Source organism: Balaenoptera musculus, chromosome X, assembly GCF_009873245.2.
Source record: "Balaenoptera musculus isolate JJ_BM4_2016_0621 chromosome X, mBalMus1.pri.v3, whole genome shotgun sequence".
NCBI lineage: Eukaryota > Metazoa > Chordata > Mammalia > Artiodactyla > Balaenopteridae > Balaenoptera > Balaenoptera musculus.
The window spans coordinates 20,847,347-20,866,930 of NC_045806.1; the positions used below are offsets into that span (position 1 = coordinate 20,847,347).

A 19,584-nucleotide genomic window follows, 5' to 3' on the forward strand; every position below is an offset into this window, starting at 1 on the left:
CTCAGTTGTTCTTCATTAAAATGCTCATTTACAGTTTTACTGCATGAGACCTACTGTCAGTTGTAAAAGCATCTATTTGAAGTTTTATGAAGTATTGTGTAAGCAACCTGATGATACAGGCGCAGTGTGCAGTTCACTGCCAGTTGCAGTAGCATAAGAAATGGATATTTATTTGCCTTTTGGAATCTTGGGAAGAGGACTGTTTCCCTTGACTAATCCTCATGGAATCATTAAATGTGGAGAGAATATTGAGCTCCCTTCTCTATAAGACATTTACTTAAGCGTCTTGTTACCATTAATTGCCTCTATGGGCCAAAGGAAATGAAAGTGTAGTCAGGCAGTCAATTGGCTACTGATGTTCAAAGGAAGTGAAACATAGGACTGGCTTAATAGTTCAGGTTGAAAGTATACACAATTAACAGTAATTTTATATGGTCTTGTAAATAGTTGTCCATATTCCTGATGTGAATGAAAGTTAGTAATACCAGGTAATGAGGAAAGCATTATTTTAATGGTTGTATATGTTTTGGAAATGGAAGCTAGGGTGATTTAAAGAACAAAAAACTAAACATGTTCCAGGGCTGGTAAGTAAGTTTATTTGATGTGATTTGTTATTAGGATTTACCCTGAATTATAGTGGTCAGATTTTTCTTTTTTTAATTAATTAATTAATTAGGCTGCCTTGGTTCTTCGTTGCTGCGCGCGGGCTTTCTCTAGTTGCGGCGAGCGGGGGCTACTCTTCATTGCAATGCGTGGGCTTCTCATTGCGGAGCATGGGCCCTAGGCGCAGGGGCTTCAGTAGTTGTGCCACGTGGGCTCAGTAGTTGTGGCTCAGGGCTCTAGAGTGCAGGCTCAGTAATTGTGGTGCCCAGGCTTAGTTGCTCCGCGGCATGTGGGATCTTCCCGGATCAGGGCTCGAACCCATGTCCCCTGCATTGGCAGGCAGGTCCTTAACCACTGCACCTCCAGGGAAGCCCTCCTTCTATGTACTTTTAAAAGGATTTGACTTGCTAAAACGTTTAGCATTTTTACATTTATGTTCACAAAGGATGTTGTTCTGAAGGTTTCTTGAGATATCTTTGTCAGTCTCAATAGACCAGGGTAATACTAGCCTCATAGAATATGTTGGGAAGTATTTCTTCCTCTTCAACTTTCTGGAAGAGTTTATGTAGAATTGGTGTTATTTCTTCCTTAAATGTTTGGAGTAATTCACCACTGTGAAGCCATCTGGGCCTGGACTTTTGTTTGTGTAAACATTTTTAACTAAAAATTCAGTCTCTTTAATACATAGAGGGCTGTTCAGGTTACTGACTTCTTCTTGAGTGAGCCTGGTAGTTTGTGCCTTTCAAGGAATTTGTCCAGTTTGTTGGCATGAAGTTGTTTATAATATTCTCTCTTTGTCCCTTTAATAGCTATAGAATTGGTAGTGGTGTCATCTGTCTCATTCCTGATATTGGTAATTTGTGCCTTTTCTTTTTTCCAGCTACATTGGTCATCTTTAACCCTGTCTTCTGGCTCTTCAAGCCACTAGAGTTAAGACTACTGCTCCACACAGCACCTATTAGTGCCTGCCCTCAGGCAAAAAATTGGAAAAATGGGTAGCTTGGCTGGGAGTCTTTCCCTTTCTCCAGTTGTAGGCTTCCCTACATTTTGGATGTGTTTTTGGTTGCTCTCCAGTACCTTCAGGTGGTTGTTTTTTATGTTGTTCAGAGGCTATAGTTGTTTTCTGTGAGAGGGTTTGTCCAATGCTAAAAGTCTGGGTTTTTGATTTTGTGACATTATAGCAAATTGAAACATGCTTCAGTAGCTGTAATCAAAGTATGGAACTGGGTAACTTAGCAGTACTTTCTAGTCATTGTTGCCTTTATTGGATTTGATATGGAATAGCTCAACTGGATATTTAGAATAAATTATGGAGTTAGGGAAAGGTGAAAGGAGAAATGTTGGGTTAACTCTTACTTTTCAAAATGGTATCAGTAGGAAAAACCATATTACTTTAAAAAGTGAGCATTCTTGAGTACTGAGTATGTCAAGCTTCTGAATGTTTTTGAGTGCTTTTGCTTGTCATGGGGAAATTTTTCAAGATGGAAGAAAACACTATATTTCAGGCATGAAAACAAAGCATTTCTAATTGCTTAACGTTTACTGTATCAAATAAGTTAGTTTTAGGTCATATTAATGCTATGACACTTAAATATTTTATTTGTAATGGACTTTATTTTCTGGTCATTTTATATTGACCATTTATGCCCTTTTAGTATATATTACAATTGGAATTGAAAGACACTAGGAGAAGTCATCTTAGGTCTCTGGACTTCAGCCTGATATTTGCTGAGCAGCTATGATGAGCCACACACTGTTCTAGGCACGGGAGGTTCAGTGGTGAACAAGGAGCTTATATTCTTAGAAGCTTAGAAATCTGACCCTTTTGGCACACTGTGGATGGTCAGACTCACATGTACCTGCCCTAATGCCAGTTTGTTCGTTTGAAATGAGAACTACTGCTGTTAATTAGACTGGGGAGGTTGAACTGAGAGATTACTGCATTTTCTCTTTATAGACAAGGCACATGGGAAGCCATATTACAATCACAAGGTTGCTTGGTGAGAATGGAATCAAAACAAAGGGACTTGTTTAGATAATCCATGATTAGGATACACCTGCCACAGGGACTATTTGGGTTTCCCCTGAATAATGCTGAGCAGTAAAACTTGCCCAACTTCTTTGGGCTTATTTCTATGGTGACCGTTTTCCTTTGTTCATATGATTTTTCATATGATTTTTTTCAAACCAAACTGTAATACCTTTTACTAAATGACAAGCCACAATCTAGGCCTGCTTCCCGGGATTACACTCAGATCACCTTTAGAAACATTTACAGGCATTCAAATTCTGGGGCTAGGCATGCGCATAGACAGTCTCTTGGTTGATTTCAACAGAGGGCCACCATATCCATTGTGCAAGTAGGTTTTACCCTTAGAGGGTGGCCTTTTTTTGCGTTATATGTAGTCGTGGTCTGGAAGGAGTGTGTGAATCCCTTATAGTTGTCCCCATGTACTGCCAGTAATATAGTTTTACTCTGTTTAAGTGGTTATAGAAGATTTCACTTCTGTTTTTCCTATGACTTAACTGATGCCAGCTCCTTGTTCGTAAGATCAGTTCCCTACTTACAACATTGTTTCAATGGGAAAGCCTAGTCTGTCCTAGTGGAGGTAAAATTTATTTATTTGAAAATGTCAGAAATATCTAAATTTAAATCTAGAAGGTCCTGGAAGCCAAGCATACATGTAAAAAAATGAAGGAATTTACTATAATTCTCTATAAAAGTCCGGGGAACATGAAAAGTAGTTGCCTTCAAGCAGGAATGGCATGACTTTAGGTATTAGGGAGGCTCAAACCTTGGAGTTGTGAGCCAATCTCACTCACTAGATTCTTACATTGTCCTCTCCAGCTGTACACCAGCTGTCCACAATCAGGGTTAAAAGACCACCCAGTTTACTGTTAAGAAAAATAATGTTAAGACCCAATGATGGCCATATTTGTCCACATCAGTTCTCATGTTTTCACTGACACAAATGAAGTGATATCACTGTCCATACATCCACCAAAACCTATGGGCAGCCAGCAAGGAAGGCCTTGACAGGTACAGTTTGTAAGTTCCTTGAAGGCAAGAACCATTAGCATCAACAACAGCAACAATAGTGGTAGCAGCAATAATAATATATGTGTGTAGCGCTTTGTAGTTTTTTGCAGAGCCCTTTCACCTAAATTTTTAAATTTGAATTTCACAAGTGGAATAGGTAGTGTATAGGTATGTTGATAACCATTTCTGCTTTCTAGTCAACCATAACCTACACTGTTTCTTATTATAAATGTTTGGCCTGAAAGATGGGAAAATGTATTTGTCCCCTTTGAATTACCATAGTGCCTTCTTTTACAGACAAATTTAGTTTTGTGAAATTTTAGACTATACCTCTAAGGAATTTTAACACCAAGTTGATCATTTGAGATGAAAAGCAGAACTAAGAATCAGTGTCTGACTCTCTTAGCTGGTGACGGCCCTCTAAATCCTCTTACTGATTTTTTAGTTGAATACAAATACAAGGCTACTTTCTTTTTTCAGTCTCCGTACCATTCATTCTTTGCGTGTGTGTGTGTGTTTAAATTTTTTTTTGTTGAAGTATAGTTGGTATACAATATTATATAAGTTACAAGGGTACAATATAGTGATTCACAGTTTTTAAAGGTTATCTTCTTTTTACAGTTATTATAAAATATTTGCTGTGTTCTCTGTGTTGTACAATATATCCTTGTAGCTTATTTTACACCTAATAGTGTGTCACACCATTCATTCTTAAAATACATTCCAATTAATAACAGCTTTCTTTGCATACATTACTTCTGTACATATCAAGTGTTCTAGATCTGTACTGTCTAGTATGGTAGCCATTAGCCACAGATCGCTATTTAAATCTAAATTTTAACTAATTATAATGAAATAAAATGAACATTTCAGTTCCTTAGTCACACCAGCTACATTTCAAATGCTCAGTAGTCGCGTGTGGCTAGTGACTATCCTATCAGACAGTATAGATAGAGAACATTTCCATCAGTGCAGGAAGTACTGTTGGACAGTGCTGTTCTAGGTGACTGTCAGATAATTCTGCCATTGTTTATAATTTTACCTGCAAGATTTATGTTTCTAAATACATTTAAGAAGCCTGTCTATGTGATGTAAAATACGTACTTTGAGTGTGCTTTTTAAAAATATACATGAACTTTTAATTTTCTTAGCACTCCTTAAGTAACAGGTCTTACAGGTAAGCAGCAATGGGAATCCAAGTAGAAACTCTGTGTAATGATAAAAATGTCCAGTTTCTCTTCCCTTCTGTGGATATTTGGTGAAGTGCAACAGAAAAACTGATGCAGAAACATGATGCTGCAGTACTTAGAAAGTGCACGGCCATCTAATAAGGAAACGTAACTGACTAACAATAATCTTAAGATGATTCACATAGTTGAGATTCCATGATGCAAAAATTTAGGTCAATTGTACTCTCATCAGATTAAATATTAATCAGAGAGTTTAGCTTGGAAAGGCATTTGACAATTGGAGAATCTCTCAAGTGTAAAGCTGATATTAAAAATTTGATATCACATGTTAGGACCTTAAGTGTTACAAGTTAATTCAGTAAGATGTTGAGCATATCCCATTTACCTTTTCTTCTTTCTACTTATATATTCAGGTTGTGCGGAACTAAAGGAAAAATTCAGACTTAACACCCAAAGGCTATATTTTTGCCATCAATGATTCAGGCAACTTCAGGCTAAAGATGCAGTATCCTATCATGTATTCGGATTAACTAGGACAAAACACTCACAAACATCTTTGATCCTTGTTTGTGTAACAGTGGTCTCCCAAGTGGCTGAATGTAAGGAGAAGCCTAGAGGTAAATAGGCCATGCCTCCGCCATGGCACCAGCACTGTGCCATGGTGGAGGACGAGATTGGATAGGTCTTATTCAAGGGCTTTGCAGAACAGAGACATTTGGACACACTGAGTTCCAGATAGGTTGAGAAAGTTGTATGAATATGAAAGAAGTGATCACCTTTTAAAAACGAACAAAACCCCACGAAACACGGGTAGTTGTTATGTTAGTGTGATTCTGTGCAATCAGATGTATGTTTAATGCCGTTTTCACTTCTAAAGGCCATTGCTTTCTTGCAAAATCAGACAGTGTTAGAGACTCAAAGGACAGCTGTGTTTTTTGAAAAAGGCCTTTCCGCTAGTTGGGGTGATAAGTGTAACATTTACATAGAAAGCAGATACTCCCCCTTTTATTTCTATATTCATTTTAGATATTCTTTGCCTAAAGTAGCAGCTTGTTATGAGCATGAGTATAGAAGAGAAATTTTTATTCATAATTAAAGAACATCAGTAATAAAAACATTTCCCTAGTGTGACAAAGAACAGCCTTTGTTTAAGGGTTAGGTATGTCTAAGGAAGTGACTCTTGTTAAGAACTAAGGAATAAAATATAATTCGTCTTATCTTGTGTAAGGAAAATTGTCCTAACTTGCATGCTGCTGAGTGCCTAATTTACATTTAAAGCTGAAGTAATGAAGCCTTTATTTTTTGCCAGAAACTCCCATTTCTCTCCCAAATATATTCTGTATCAGACCAAAATAAAAAAAAAAAAGGCTCATTATTTTGCATGGTAATGTGTCTTTGCTGATGCAGAAAAGCAACATAATTTAGGATGAAGGATTAATTTAAACTTTCTTATGTGCTCTTTTGCAGATAATTAAAATTATTTCTAGGGATCAAAAGGTGGGTTTGCAGAGCACACCAAAAAGAGTAGCTTCATCCTCTGAGTTGCAAATGGAAGGGTATAGTCCTTTTCTCGCCAGGAGGAAGAGGTTCCTGAAAACTTATGGATTTAGAATTTAAGTTAGAGAACTTTAGACCGCATGGAAACTGTAGTCACAGGGGGTCTGAAATTGAGAGCTCTTAGGAATAAACAGTATTTATATTCAGTTAAATAAATCTTCGAAATGTAGTACAAATGACCTTTAATTTATATTCTTATTTAGTAATAAGGGGTACTGTGTATTCATTTTCATTCATAATCCCTTGTTTAATAGAAAATTTGCTTTGTTGGAGATAATAAGCATGCTTCGAGGCATTTCCCCTCCTTCCCCATGGCTGGTCTTCAGCCTAGCTGTTCATTGCCTTTCTGATTTTCAGACTCCGAAATGGTGGCCTCCCAGGGCTCCCCACCCCCACTCACTGCTGTCTCTTAGATGCCGTCAGTGTGTAGTTTGGAGTCCCAAGTGTGTTTTGCACTCATCTTCTTTATTTTTCCTATGGTTTCATTCTTAAAATCTTTATTCCTGTTCTGCCATCGGCTCTTAACCTTTCTTTCTCTTCCCAAGCCCAGCTCCATCTTTCTCTAATTATCCCCAACAAGATTGAATCTTAGTGCAATTTGCATGTACTACTGAAACTAAATGAAATTTTGGAAGTTACCCCCAAAATACACAGAAGTAAAGTTGAGAATATGCACGCTCAGTTTAATAAGATCAGATATGGGTAATTAGTGTAGTATCCTGCAAGTGTGTATGATTATGTGTGTTCTCAAACACTATGTGTATATATACGCTACAACCACGTATATATAAATAACATTTAACCTAAAAAGAACTTGCAAGTGTTAAGCTACTTAACAACTTTCAAAGCTTTCAACACAGTTGCATGTTTCAACAAAAGCGGTCAGTGTGTTTGCTATCAGTCAGTGGCATAATCAATCATTTATTGATACCACTTTGGATTTGTGAAGAAATGGAGGTATTTACAGCCTTTTGGAACCTAATTGGTTCCAAAGTCTAAAAGCTTCTCGGCCATTCCAGCACGAGAGTTTCAGATCCTAGATGGTAGTCACCTGATGACTCCTGACACCAGACTGTGCCACCTATCTTCATTCCTTGGGCCCCGGGGGTGTCCCAGATGGGATGGGAATGCCATTGACCCTCCCTCCCAGCCCTTCTCAGCTGGCAGTCATCAGACATTGGAAGAAGCAAAAACAGCTCCTTACTGGAAAGAGGTTGAAACTTTTGTTCTGTGAGTAACTGCATTCCTGATAAAGCCTTGGTTGTTGTATTGTTTTTAAATTTATTCCTGGGCTTTAGCCTGTGTTTTTATTTTTTAGGAAAGATTCTATGCATTGATAGTATGCTGTATTCTTTAAATTTTTAAAGAAGTAAACTGGAATGTTCTGATTTTCGTGTTGTTTAGAGTTCTTATCTCAGGGAATAACATCCAGAAAGATAGTCTAGCAAATCTGTGATTATTTTACCCTGATTTGGTATTCCCTGTGTTGGGAACTTTATGAGTTTTTCTTGTAATCATCGTTATCATAGTTAAGATTTATTGACTACTTACTCAGTAAGGGGTAGTTGGATGTTTGTACTGGTTTTGTGAGTACTTGGATGAGATATGTGAAATAGATTCAACTCTTGAGGCACTCTTGTAACAGTAAATACTAGAGCCACTGCCATTGTTCGTCAGAAATCAGGAGAAAAACTTCATCATTGGCCTGAATGAGCTGAAGTTCATAGTGAGACTGTGGTCATTATTCATTGCCTCTTTTCTTTCAAATAGTGAAACTCTTGGGTTTCTGTGGACAAGGCTGCTTTTTAATGGCATGTTCTCCAAACAGCTGTTAGGCACCCCCCTCCCCAATACCACAGATCACATCTGTTCCCACTGTTGATTAGCTCGAGGGTGGAGAAAGAAGAGAGGCTGTAGCATGTGTAATTACCAGTAATTAATTCTTGTTGAGCCTCTTCATTTCCTTCTATTCTAACTCCACCTACCCTTCTTCCTGTCTCTGTTGTAAATTCTATTTCATGTTGGCTACTTGTGGAAAATAATCTTGATGGGTATACAGCTGTTTTCCTAAAATTTTACATTCACCTTACAGTGAAGCTTTTATTTTTCTTCTGGTGACAAAATCTCTTGATAAGGCAAGGCAAATAAGAAAATACTGAAGTAGTGAGTACATCTCTTGGGGCTAGTTTTCCTGCTTCCTTCTGTTCTGTTTCTGTTGATGCTGTTTCCAACTGTCAACAAATATTTATCAAATATATTCTTTCTTAAAGGAACTAATGCAAGGCATGAATGAAGAAGTGTGAGGAAAACAAATGTAAGATACAGTCCTGGTCCTTAACATTAATGTACAGAGTAATTAGAGACGTAAAATATGTACATGGAAAAATAACGATGTAAGTTAACATATAATAATTGTAGCATATAATAATTGACCAAATTGTCAAGACCATAAGGTGGAGGTAATGTTCTACTATTTTTCTTTCTCTTTGGGATAAGGTAGGGCTAAAGGAAATATAAATTTGAGCATTTTAATTAATATGTTACAGTAGAAGAGATATATCACAGGCTTGCTCTTTAATAAAGAAAGTTCACAGTAATCTTCTTTACACGTCTTAAAAGCCTAGAGATTTTCAAGGCGTGATGCTTTTTTTGAGCCTCTTTTCAGGAGAGTGGAGCTTCAAGTGGAACATTTAAAAACTGCTTGTTTTTAACATTTCAAATAAATTTAAAAATGTATTTGGTGTATCAGTCAGCCAGCAGGGCCCCAGCAGGAAAGAGATGACACTGGGATTAATAGGAGGATTTGATAAAGGGATTATTTACCAAAATGTGGGCGGTGTATATAGTAAAATCACAAGGCAGCTGTGTGAACTTCAGGGCTAGTAATAGCAGGGATGTTACACTCTGAGGTGAAAAGGAGTGAGAGGAGGAACAGATACCTAACCCCCAAAGACAGAGTTGGGTGAGGAGGGTCTTCTGATTGCAAGTGGATGGATTCCGCCAGCCCTGACGTTGACCCCTCAGGGAGAAAGCCAGAGGCATAGCCTGTGCTCATTTCCCTCCTGATCCAAGCAGTGTTCGCCATTAGCCAAACTCCACTGGAATTGGGACGAGGGAGCTCTTTGATGTAGTCTGTTAGGTCAGCCTTCCCTCCCACAGAGCAGGGTGGAGCGTGGAACTGGATGAACAAAGGCAAGATACCTGGTATATTTGGAGACTTTGTTAAGTTTGCCTAAATATGAAAAATCTCTCTTGGATAACGTAATTCTGTGTGCTAAATAATCTCTGACAATAGGCATATGTCAGGAATCAGTACGCTTCATGACACATCAGTCACTTCTCAAGCATGTGCACAGGGAGCCATTGATATAGGTTAGTGATTCTCACCTGGGGGCGATTTTGGCCACTGTGAGACATTTGACAGTGTCTGGAGGCGTGTTCGGGTGTGGGCTTTGTCATTAGGATCTGGTGGAGGGTAGTCATGATGAAGCGAACACAGTGAAGTGCTTTTTCATTCCATCAGGGTAGCTGCCCAGATGATTGTTGAACTCTAACCAAAGCAATGACCATGACTTTTGGTGAGAAGAGATTACTGAGCTTTGAAAGAACAATTTGAGTTGCATTCTGAGAATGAAGCTACAGGTCAGCATAGGTTGTACACATTGAACATGAGGTGGGGGGGGGGAAGTCAAACCCTAAAAGATAAAGAAGAAATGAGACCACTGTGAATAACTGGGGCGTAGATGGCAAGCTCCTCAAGGGCATGGACCGCATTTTAGGTACCTTAGGAGAGGTAAGCACCATGTCTTGAGCAGTACAGACTGTCAATACCTATTTGTCAAGTGAATGAGTAACCCTTAATTGAGGAGAAATGGTTAGAAAGAAAGGCACCAGTAGGAAGGGACAGATGAAAGATGCTGGAAGGGGAGGAGGTGAGATACTTAATGTGAAAGGAAAGATACTCTGGACTGCAAAGAAATGAGAAAGCTAGGCCATAGAGGCCATATTTGGTGTGCCACTCAAGCTCATTGGATCTCAGGTTTCCAGACTTTATGTCTGTCCGTGACCTGGACCCTTGCACCTCATGGTTTCCTTTTCTTTAAGATGCAATAGGTAGGGACAAGGATATTTAAATGATGTTGTCAGAAACCATTTGTCCCATTCCTCTTTGATCAGCACTGCCTTCCCTCCCTTTTAATGTCATGCCCTGCATGGACCCTGAGCTCCTTCTCTCCTTCTCAGTTGGACCCAGCTGAAGATTTAGGTAAGCCTCCAAAGAGAAGATTTTAATACATCAGTCCATTGGTGTGGGACTTGGTGCGATTGGCTCAGTCATCCTGTTTTTATATTCCTGCACGACAACTCTTGAGATCTGTTCCTTTCATTGTCAGAAAAGGGAAAGCTGCTTACTTGGAGGTGACCACATTTGTCTTTTAAGTTCCTTAAGAGCAGTGAAACTCCTTTTATACTTCCCTCAGTGCTCAGCCCATTGTAAATGCTTGTTGAATTAGTGGATTTATGGAGGGTTACTCCTAAGATGGCAAAGAGAAGTGGTGGAGTGAGATAGGCAAGGATATATTTAGGAAACCTTGACCATGAAGTGTTCACTCTTCTGAGTGACACATGACATTAGAAGGCCTCTTGTGTTCAAGAGGGTTGACTGTAGAATTAAGAAATAGAGGAGGAATTCAAAATACTGGAATGGGAGCTGGAGGTAACGAGAGAGCAGGAGTACTCTCTCTTTGCTGGAGGAAGAGTCATGCTGCTGTGGCCCGATAGTAGGCAGGGCCAGGTAGATCTGAAATGTCCACCATCCAGCCTCATCAGCATCGTTAAAAGAATGTCTGCCATCCAACTTAATAGCGAATCTTGCAGATTTTTTAAAAATCAGCTTTCGGCTTCCCTGGTGGCGCAGTGGTTAAGAATCCGCCTGCCAGTGCAGGGGATATGGGTTTGAGCCCTGGTCCGGGAAGATCCCACATGCTGCGGAGCACCTAGGCCCGTGTGCCACAACTACTGAGCCTGTGCTCTAGAGCCCACGTGCCACAACTACTGAAGCCCACACGCCTAGAGCCCGTGTTCTGCAACAAGAGAAGCCACCGCAATGAGAAGCCCGTGCACCGCAATGAAGAGTAGGTCCCGCTCACCACAACTAGAGAAAGCCCACGTGCAGCAACAAAGACCCAACACAGCCAAAAATAATAAATTAATTAATTAATTAAAAAAAAAGAAAAGAAAAATCACTGTTTAAAAAAAAAGTTAATGATGGGTAAGATTCCTTACAGACAGCCAGTGAACTAACCAACCTTTGGAATTTCCTAATCAAAACCATACACTGTCTCTGTAATTATAATCATAGTGGTCATGGATTTGTTAAGGCTCATTTGTTTTTTCTCCCTTCACCTATGACTGATGGTTGACACTAATTTTTAGGACGCTTAGTAAAGGGTTTACAAGTGGCATTGGAGCCAGCAAAGTGAGTCACTCCTCTCTGGCAGTCTCTTGGGTAAATCAAGCACAGCCATGGGTATGAAATATACCAGGCAACTGTTAACTATAGTTTCAAGACTGATTCAACATAAGCATAAAATCGCTCCAAGTTTGGAAGGGAGGCTAATCTTTTTGGGGCTGTGACCCATTTGAGAATTGGGTGACAGCTGTGGATTCTTTATCCAGAAAAATGTTCACATATACACCAATACAGAATTTTATAGACCATGAAGGAGGTTCACAGACTGAGCCATACCTCATAGAGGAAGTTTGTGGAGTTGAAAATGCATCTTCAAAATTACATTGTTAGGGACTTCCCTGGTGGCTCAGTGGTTAAGAACCCGCCTGCCAATGCAGGGGACACAGGTTCGAGCCCTGGTCCGGGAAGATCCCACATGCCGTGGAGCATCTAAGCCCATGTGCCACAACTACTGAGCCTGCACTCTAGAGCCTGCAAGCCACAACTACTGAGCCTGTGCTCTAGAGCCCACGAGCCACAACTACTGAGCCCACGTGCTACAAACTACTGAAGCCCACGTGCCTAGAGCCCTTGCTCCGCCACAAGAGAAGCCACTGCACTGAGAAGCCCATGCACCACAATGAAGAGTAGCCCCTGCTCGCCGCAACTAGAGAAAGCCCGCGCACAGCAACGAAGACCCAGTGCAGCCAAAAATAATAAATAAATAAATTTTTAAAAATTATGTTGTTATATTTGGGATGGGTTAAAACATCTGATTTTGAAATATAAATTATAGAAAGTAATGTGGCAAAATATTGGCAGATGGGGATATTGCAGAAAAGAGATTTTTTTTCCCTGTGGTTATTTATTGAGATCACAGCAGAATCTTAAGGGGTAGGGAATTGTGAGGGGGTTTGTTTGTTTGTTTATCAAACAAAAAAAACCTGAGGATCCTTGGCCGTTTTTGCCCTGTCTTTTTGTTGAGGAGGCAGAGGAACGTGGAAGGTAAGCACCTCATCCCTTGCAGACCTTGTGCCTCTTAACATGGAGAGCGGCCTGTAGACAGACCCACGGAGAGGGGAGCTGGCGATGGACAAGGAAGGGAGGATGGAAGCAGATGGGCGTGGCGCACAGGATGGAAGGAGAGAAATTTCTTATGCATTTGCCCAGGTTGAACGCAATGCCCTTTTCTTTCTTCCTGTTTTAGTTCGTCTTGACATCTCCATCGAACAGACACATCAAGAAAGGAGATTTTCCTCTTTGCCAGAAGTCCTTAGAAAGACTTCACTAGTCTTTAATTTCATCTCCTTTGGGGTTAAGGAGAGCTGTTCTTTCCGAACTTCTTGTCGAGGGTTCTTGTATTACTAACGCTTTATCTCAAGCTAGCTTGTTTTCGATAAATCCCTAAAGCAGAAGGTATTTTGTTAAGCTATCTAAGCACGAAAAGCAAGTATGTAATGCTGTAGTACCAGCGTAGTGGTTTTTTTCTCCTGCACGATATATTAACTAAGCAGAAAATTTAAAAGAACAAAGACAATAAAAGTAATGTTTGTTAGTGGTAGTTTGAGATATTTCAGGAGAGATGAGATGTGAAGAAAAGCAATGCCATATTTAGAAAGCTCCCTCCAACCCAACAGTATCTATTGAAGTAAACTTGATGACAGACTTTTTTCCTCTTCATGAATCATTGTATTCCTATAAAAGCGAAAATTCCTCTTCATCTAAACAAATGGCTTCCACATCTGTTTTCTTAGTTTCTCAAAAGGGTGTCTTCGGCTTGCATTTTTTTTTTAAAGTGTTTATCTGTTTAAAACGAAATATCGTCAAAAGCAGTTTATACATCAAAATCCAAGTTGGTCTTCAGCTTCTAAGAATTAGTCAAGAATGATCTGGTGGTGATGGTGGTTGTATAGGGAAAAAAGAAAACACATTTTGTATTCTGCATAGGTAAGTTCTCCCTAACCATCCTCTTTAAATTTTATTGATTTATATTTAATTTTACATGCTCTTTTGGTTTTGGGGGCTGATTGAGTAGGTAACTTTGTCATTGGTAGCACATCCCAATATTTTAATGCTCTGGATTCAGAGTACTGAACATAAGTATTTTCCAAATTAGTAGCAGGAGACTAAGAACTGATCTGTAGTTAGATTTTTTTATTGTTGTTGTCCCGTAGTCAGCTTTCTCCCACCAAGTCACTAAGAGAAACACGCTCAGAACTGGTTTGTAAAACGCTGCTGTATGCCCTTTTCTAAAGTGCTTGTTCAGTTCTCAATCTTGGGTGAGTCTGCGCACCCTCAAGGGTTTTGGTTTTGTCTTTTAAAATCTGTATTCTCTTCTTGTGTGACAGGCCACCATGCCCTTGAGACCATCCTGCCATTTAAAAATAAAGAATGAGAAGCAGCTGAAGTGCTGGCTCATTTGCAGCTGACAGGAATCTGATCTACTGCTTGGATTCTTTTATCTGGGGACCGACATGCCAGTGGTTTGTGGCTCGTCCTAGCCATGCCATCTGCAGTCACAAGGTTTAAGAGGGTGGGAGGAGAGGAGGTTGTCCCCAGGGGAAAGGAAGGTTTTTGGGGTTTTTTTTGTATGCAAAGGTCAGGGAGAAAGGCTGTAGCTCGACACATGGAGTCCTACAGCAGGTCGCAGGCTCCTGGCTTCTTCCCACCCAGTGGAATTTCTGGGCCCTGATGAGGCGCTCTTTCAGGAGGTTCCGCAGGCTCCTCCCGCCGCCGAGCTACAGCTGTCTGTTCTGTCAAAACAGTGGCTAGCTTTGAGGTCAAAGGTCCATGAGAACTCTGAGATATTTGATGTTATCAAATCAGTGACAAAGGCAATTGATTTAATCACTTATGACTTAGTTTCTCTCAAAGGGTGTGGAGAATATTATTTGGAAACGGGGGAACCCTTCCCCCATCACTCCTTTTCTTTTCTTGGCTGACTATGAACCGGAACTGCTAACAAATGGCGTCAATCTTGACATAAGGGAGGAGCCCTCCCCACTCCCAAATGCAGAAGAGAGGCAGGAAAAGGATGGTTATGTTGGAGCAATGGGAGGCTCTTTCCTCGTGAAGTGAATTGATTGATGTTCCGTCTTCCTGTTGAGCCCATCGCCGCCTCAAGGAGGGGAGCCTCCGCAGAGGTTTTGCTTGCTGTTTCTTGAGCCAAGGCTGGTAGCTGCTTTGGTTGCTCATGAAAAGGCAAGGTGCTCCCCCTTTTTGACCTTGTTCAGAGGCTTAATACAATTATTTGTGTTAGGCGCTAGCCACCTGTTGGGATCGTTCTCGTTAAAGGTCAGCGTGTGGTGCCTCACTGTCTGACTGTGGCAGACTGCATCAGATTTGCCAGTGGCCACTGGATTGTGTGACACCTGCCAATTGTGACAGAAAGAACGGAGATTTGATAGATGGAAGGGAAAGGAAGGTGTTGGAGGAGGAACGAGGGATCAGGAGACCCACGGAGCACCATTACTGTGGTTGGGGTGCCAGCTTGCCTCGTCTCCGTTTTCTTCTGCTTCCCCATCATGAACTGTGCCGTCTGTTTTGATGGGCTCTGTTATTGTCTGCCCGCTGCCATTGCTTTGATTTATTCGTATATTGCATCTCTGTTGAGCATTGGATTTCTTGCATCTGAAACTTGCCACGTCCCCTCTATTGAGCATCCTTGCTTCCACCTGCCTCCCTGTGGTCTCCACTGAGTTGTCCACAGGCATAGCATATTCATCAGCCACAAAACGCTCTGCCTCTGCTCCCCTTCCCGGATTCCCTATCTCAATGAGTAGCTGCGTCCCCAGTTGTTAAGCCAGGAATGTGGGTATCATCCTTGACTCCTGTCTCTTCCTCGTGCCCCAAATCCAACCAGTTGCCCAGTTTTGTAGATTCCACTTCCTAAATACCCGTGACTCACTCCCTCTCTCCAGTGCAATGACTATTATGTTATTCAAGCCTCATTACTTCTTCCTGGACGTTGCCCCTGCCCCCACTCCTCCACATGTATTCTCCACAAGTTTTATAACCAGAGAGACCTCTTTAAACTATCAATCTGATTCTGTCCCTCCTTAAAAGTCCTTACTGTGGCTTATGAGGCCCTTCACAGTTGGGCCTCTTTCCTGCCCTCTCCCAACTTTCCCAAGCATTCTAGCCTCAGCCATACTTTTTATTTTCTTCTTGTTGCAAAAAACAAACAAACAAAAAACTTAAAAAAAATTTTTGAAAGCTTAATTTTCTTCAGTCACCATTGAGTTTCCCCTCTGTCCTTTGGATCTTCACACTCTTCCCCTGTCCCCCTTACCCTGTTATTCCCTATAGCTCACCTTCCCCTTATTGACAATCTGCTTTCATGAATTTTCTCTAACTCCCACCCCAGAGGCCCCTATTATGTATGCGTATATATTTTTTTCAGTTGCCTATTTGGTTCTCTCCACTAGATATTACATGCTCTAGAGGGAAGGGATCATGTCTGAATGACTCACCTTTGTGTTCCTTTTACCTAGCACATAAGAACAGCTCAGGAAATACTTGTTGATGAGTGAATGATAACTTCTTTTTTGAGGTTCTAAACAAAAAGAAAATAACAGGGCTTCCTAGAATTCATATCAGATTCTTGAGCCTTGGCCAGATTAGGGAGTAGAAATGCAAATGAAGTTCAGAAGTAAAGGGGATTTTTTTTTTCATAGCAGTGATTAGCCAAATCTTTTATAGCTTATATGTTGATATTTTGTCCTCTCCATATTCTGCATCTCCATCCTAAATGACTTTTCTCAACTTGGTATTTATCTTTCTTTCAAAATTTTCTGAGTTCTTCCCAAAGAAAGCATAGAGGATGATGGGACAGGAGAAAAAGTGTTTGATAAATGGTAACACATTATTTGATTGATCCTTAAATGTAGAGAGACATCCTGGAGGCATGTCTGAGTATGTGTGCAATGCATGTATCTCTGGACAGGTGGACACAATCACATTTCCCCAGAACGAGACCATCTTTCTGAAAGATTTTTCTTTGTAGTGGGAGCCCTCCATATTTTAATCATAGCTAGCTCCTAGAATCTGTTTTCTGAACTTCTAATAAAAAGAGAGTGGGCATGGGACACCATTTTATAAGAAATAGCGTTGCTGTGGGAGGGCATGTAGAAAGTATGGTCATTATAGAACAGAATTTAGTGTTTGGCCTTGGGACTGAGCGAGGGAGTCGTCCCGTCCCCCCCGTCCCCCCCAGGTATTGAGCTTAAAAAGCTCTCCCTCCTCTCACCTCCCTCGAGGCAGAGAATAATGAAGAACAGCCCCATGACTATCTTGTCACACACCGATCTTGAGCTTTCTGGAAATCAACAGTGCTTCCATCAAAATGATGACAGCAGGGCCTTGGTCACTCTGCAGCTTGAGGTTGTCCTCCGGACTACCAGCTAGGTCCTCTTCCACGGCTGAGCTTCAGGCCAGGTGCTTAGCAATGACAAGTGGCAACCTGTGAAATCTGACATTTGTAGGGGCCGGGAGCTCAGAGTTTGTTAGTCACATTTTCTCATGACCTCAGTTATAAAGAAAATGTTGCAGATTCTGGAAAATGCTAATGTCCTTTTTAGCCGTAAGTATTATCTTGATTGCAGTGCTTCAGAATTGCCCAACTTCATTATCTTAGCATAGCCAGCCTGACGCCTTCTTCTCAAATAGACAATTATGATCAATTAAGCACTTTCAGGCCTTATAGAATACTTAATTTTATTAGTCAATTATTCGTGCTTTGAAAGAGTTAATGGTAGCTACCCAAGCCATTATTAGAAATTAGAATGTCCCAAAATAGAAAGGCTATTTCCTTTGTGTATGGCACTGCAGTGGAAAATGCCAAGCATAGTTTTTACTGAGTTAAAGGGTGAGGGAGGGCGGGGTGGGGGAGAAAGTTACATGTAAATCATTTAGCCATTAACCTAATGGGTGGATTTATAAATCCTATTACTATAAGCCCTTTTCATTTCCACTGAGGCTTGGTGCATGCTTGATCCCACTAATGTAAAATTCATTCCGTCTAAGTGATTACTGAAGTAAGACACTTTGAGTCAATTTTCATCAGGTTGTGCGAAACTTGCCTGAGTGCCGATGTTCACTACAGCGCGGACATAGTTTGGCCGTGTCTTCATTAGCCCCCCAGATGAGTTATGTGAGGAGTCAATCAGGGAACCAAATCTTGGTGCCTTTTGACATGTCTGTGTTTTTCTGTGAGGGAAATACATTGAAGGGGCCGAAAATACCCAGCTCCAAAGCAAGAGGCAAGACCTTTGGGTGGGGTTTTTCTAGTTTCATGGACATTACATGAATTCCAGGAAATCAGAAAGCTCTATTTTTATGGCTAATTGGAACATCTTCAGTGATACTTATTCTTAAATGAATAGAAATTTCAAAATTGATGAAATACATGGACCCTTTTCCTAGAAAAATGCATATAGGCACACATTCAAATTTCTCCTTACAGTTTCGGGAATTTTCAGATTTCTTGACCTTAGGTTAATATCTCCTGCTCTAGTTTCAATCTTGTTGTCTTAGGGATTTCTTTTCTCCCCCTGAGAATTTAATATTTAAGAATATAGGCTCGTACTTGAACTCTTGTGTCTGTGAGTAGATTTGGCTCAAGTTTGCTTTAAAGCCAGCTCTACCAGCTCTCCAGGCTCCTGTGTCAGGTATAATCCCACGTATGGCAATAATGCACATATATGCAAGTGAAACATATAAGACGTGAGTTTCTAGACTGGAAGTTGGAGTGGAGGAGGACTAGAGCATAAGAATGTTGTGAAAGGTTTCTTTGAAGGTGAAAACAGTTTTTTAAAAGTCAAAATGTAAAGTGGATTTTTAAAAATCCACAAGATGAGTAAATATTTTGGGGCAAGAAATTAGAAGATAAGGGAGAAGTTCACTTTTCATTTCACATATTCAGCGCCGTAGTTTGTGGTTTTTTAAGTTTTTAGATCAAAATTAGGGCCCTGTCAGATTTTAGGGCAGTAATTGAAAGATACTCATAAATATCATTAAATGTGTCTGTTGGGGAGGGGAAACCTTTCAGAAAGCTTTGTTTAGTCAACGTGTTTTATATTCCTTACACATGAGCTATCAGAAGGTTAGGTTGTAAATTAAGGATTTAAAACAAAATCAGTTTATCTGGAAACAAGAGTTGTATGGGAGGGGTACGCTGTTCCAGTCAAGTTTATAATTAACGGGCCTTTATCACTGGGGTAGAAATTCATTTCTCTTGAGTGAATATTTGTTTATTTAACATGCATTGTATTTGAAGGTGGGATTAAAACTGATTTACTGTTCATTTCTTGCATGGAAAGAGCTAGCATTTAAATGTGTGCTGTGTGTGGGTTTAATAGCCGCTTTCTGTAACCAGCTTTAGGGTCCTGTCGTTGTGGAGGTGCATTTATCAATCCATGGCTTTGCTTCTTTTCTTCTTCTCACGCTGGACCACTTGGGTTTGCCTCCTTTTCCTAGAGCCTAAGAAACAAATATGCATTGAATTACTGCTACGTGCCAGGCATTGTGTTAGGTTTAATGGCAAAGACATGATCTCTGCTTATAATTTGCTTATAGTTTCTTAATCTTACCTTTTCTAATAGAGTTATATGCTGTGGTTTACACAGAATAATTGGGGGGCTACGTTGGACTAGCATTCTCATTAGTATCATTGGATTGGGGAGGCCAGAGAGGCTTTTCTGGTGGTGTGAAGTTCCTTGTAAAATAAAGGAACTTCATGTTTTAGT

General features: G+C 40.4%; 1 protein-coding gene across 1 annotated transcript in view; it reads left to right on the forward strand.

Moving 5' to 3' along the window:
- The window catches only part of POLA1 (DNA polymerase alpha 1, catalytic subunit), a 291,963-nt gene that overhangs the window by 90,431 nt on the left and 181,948 nt on the right, over nt 1–19,584 (forward strand). The window lies entirely within an intron of this gene.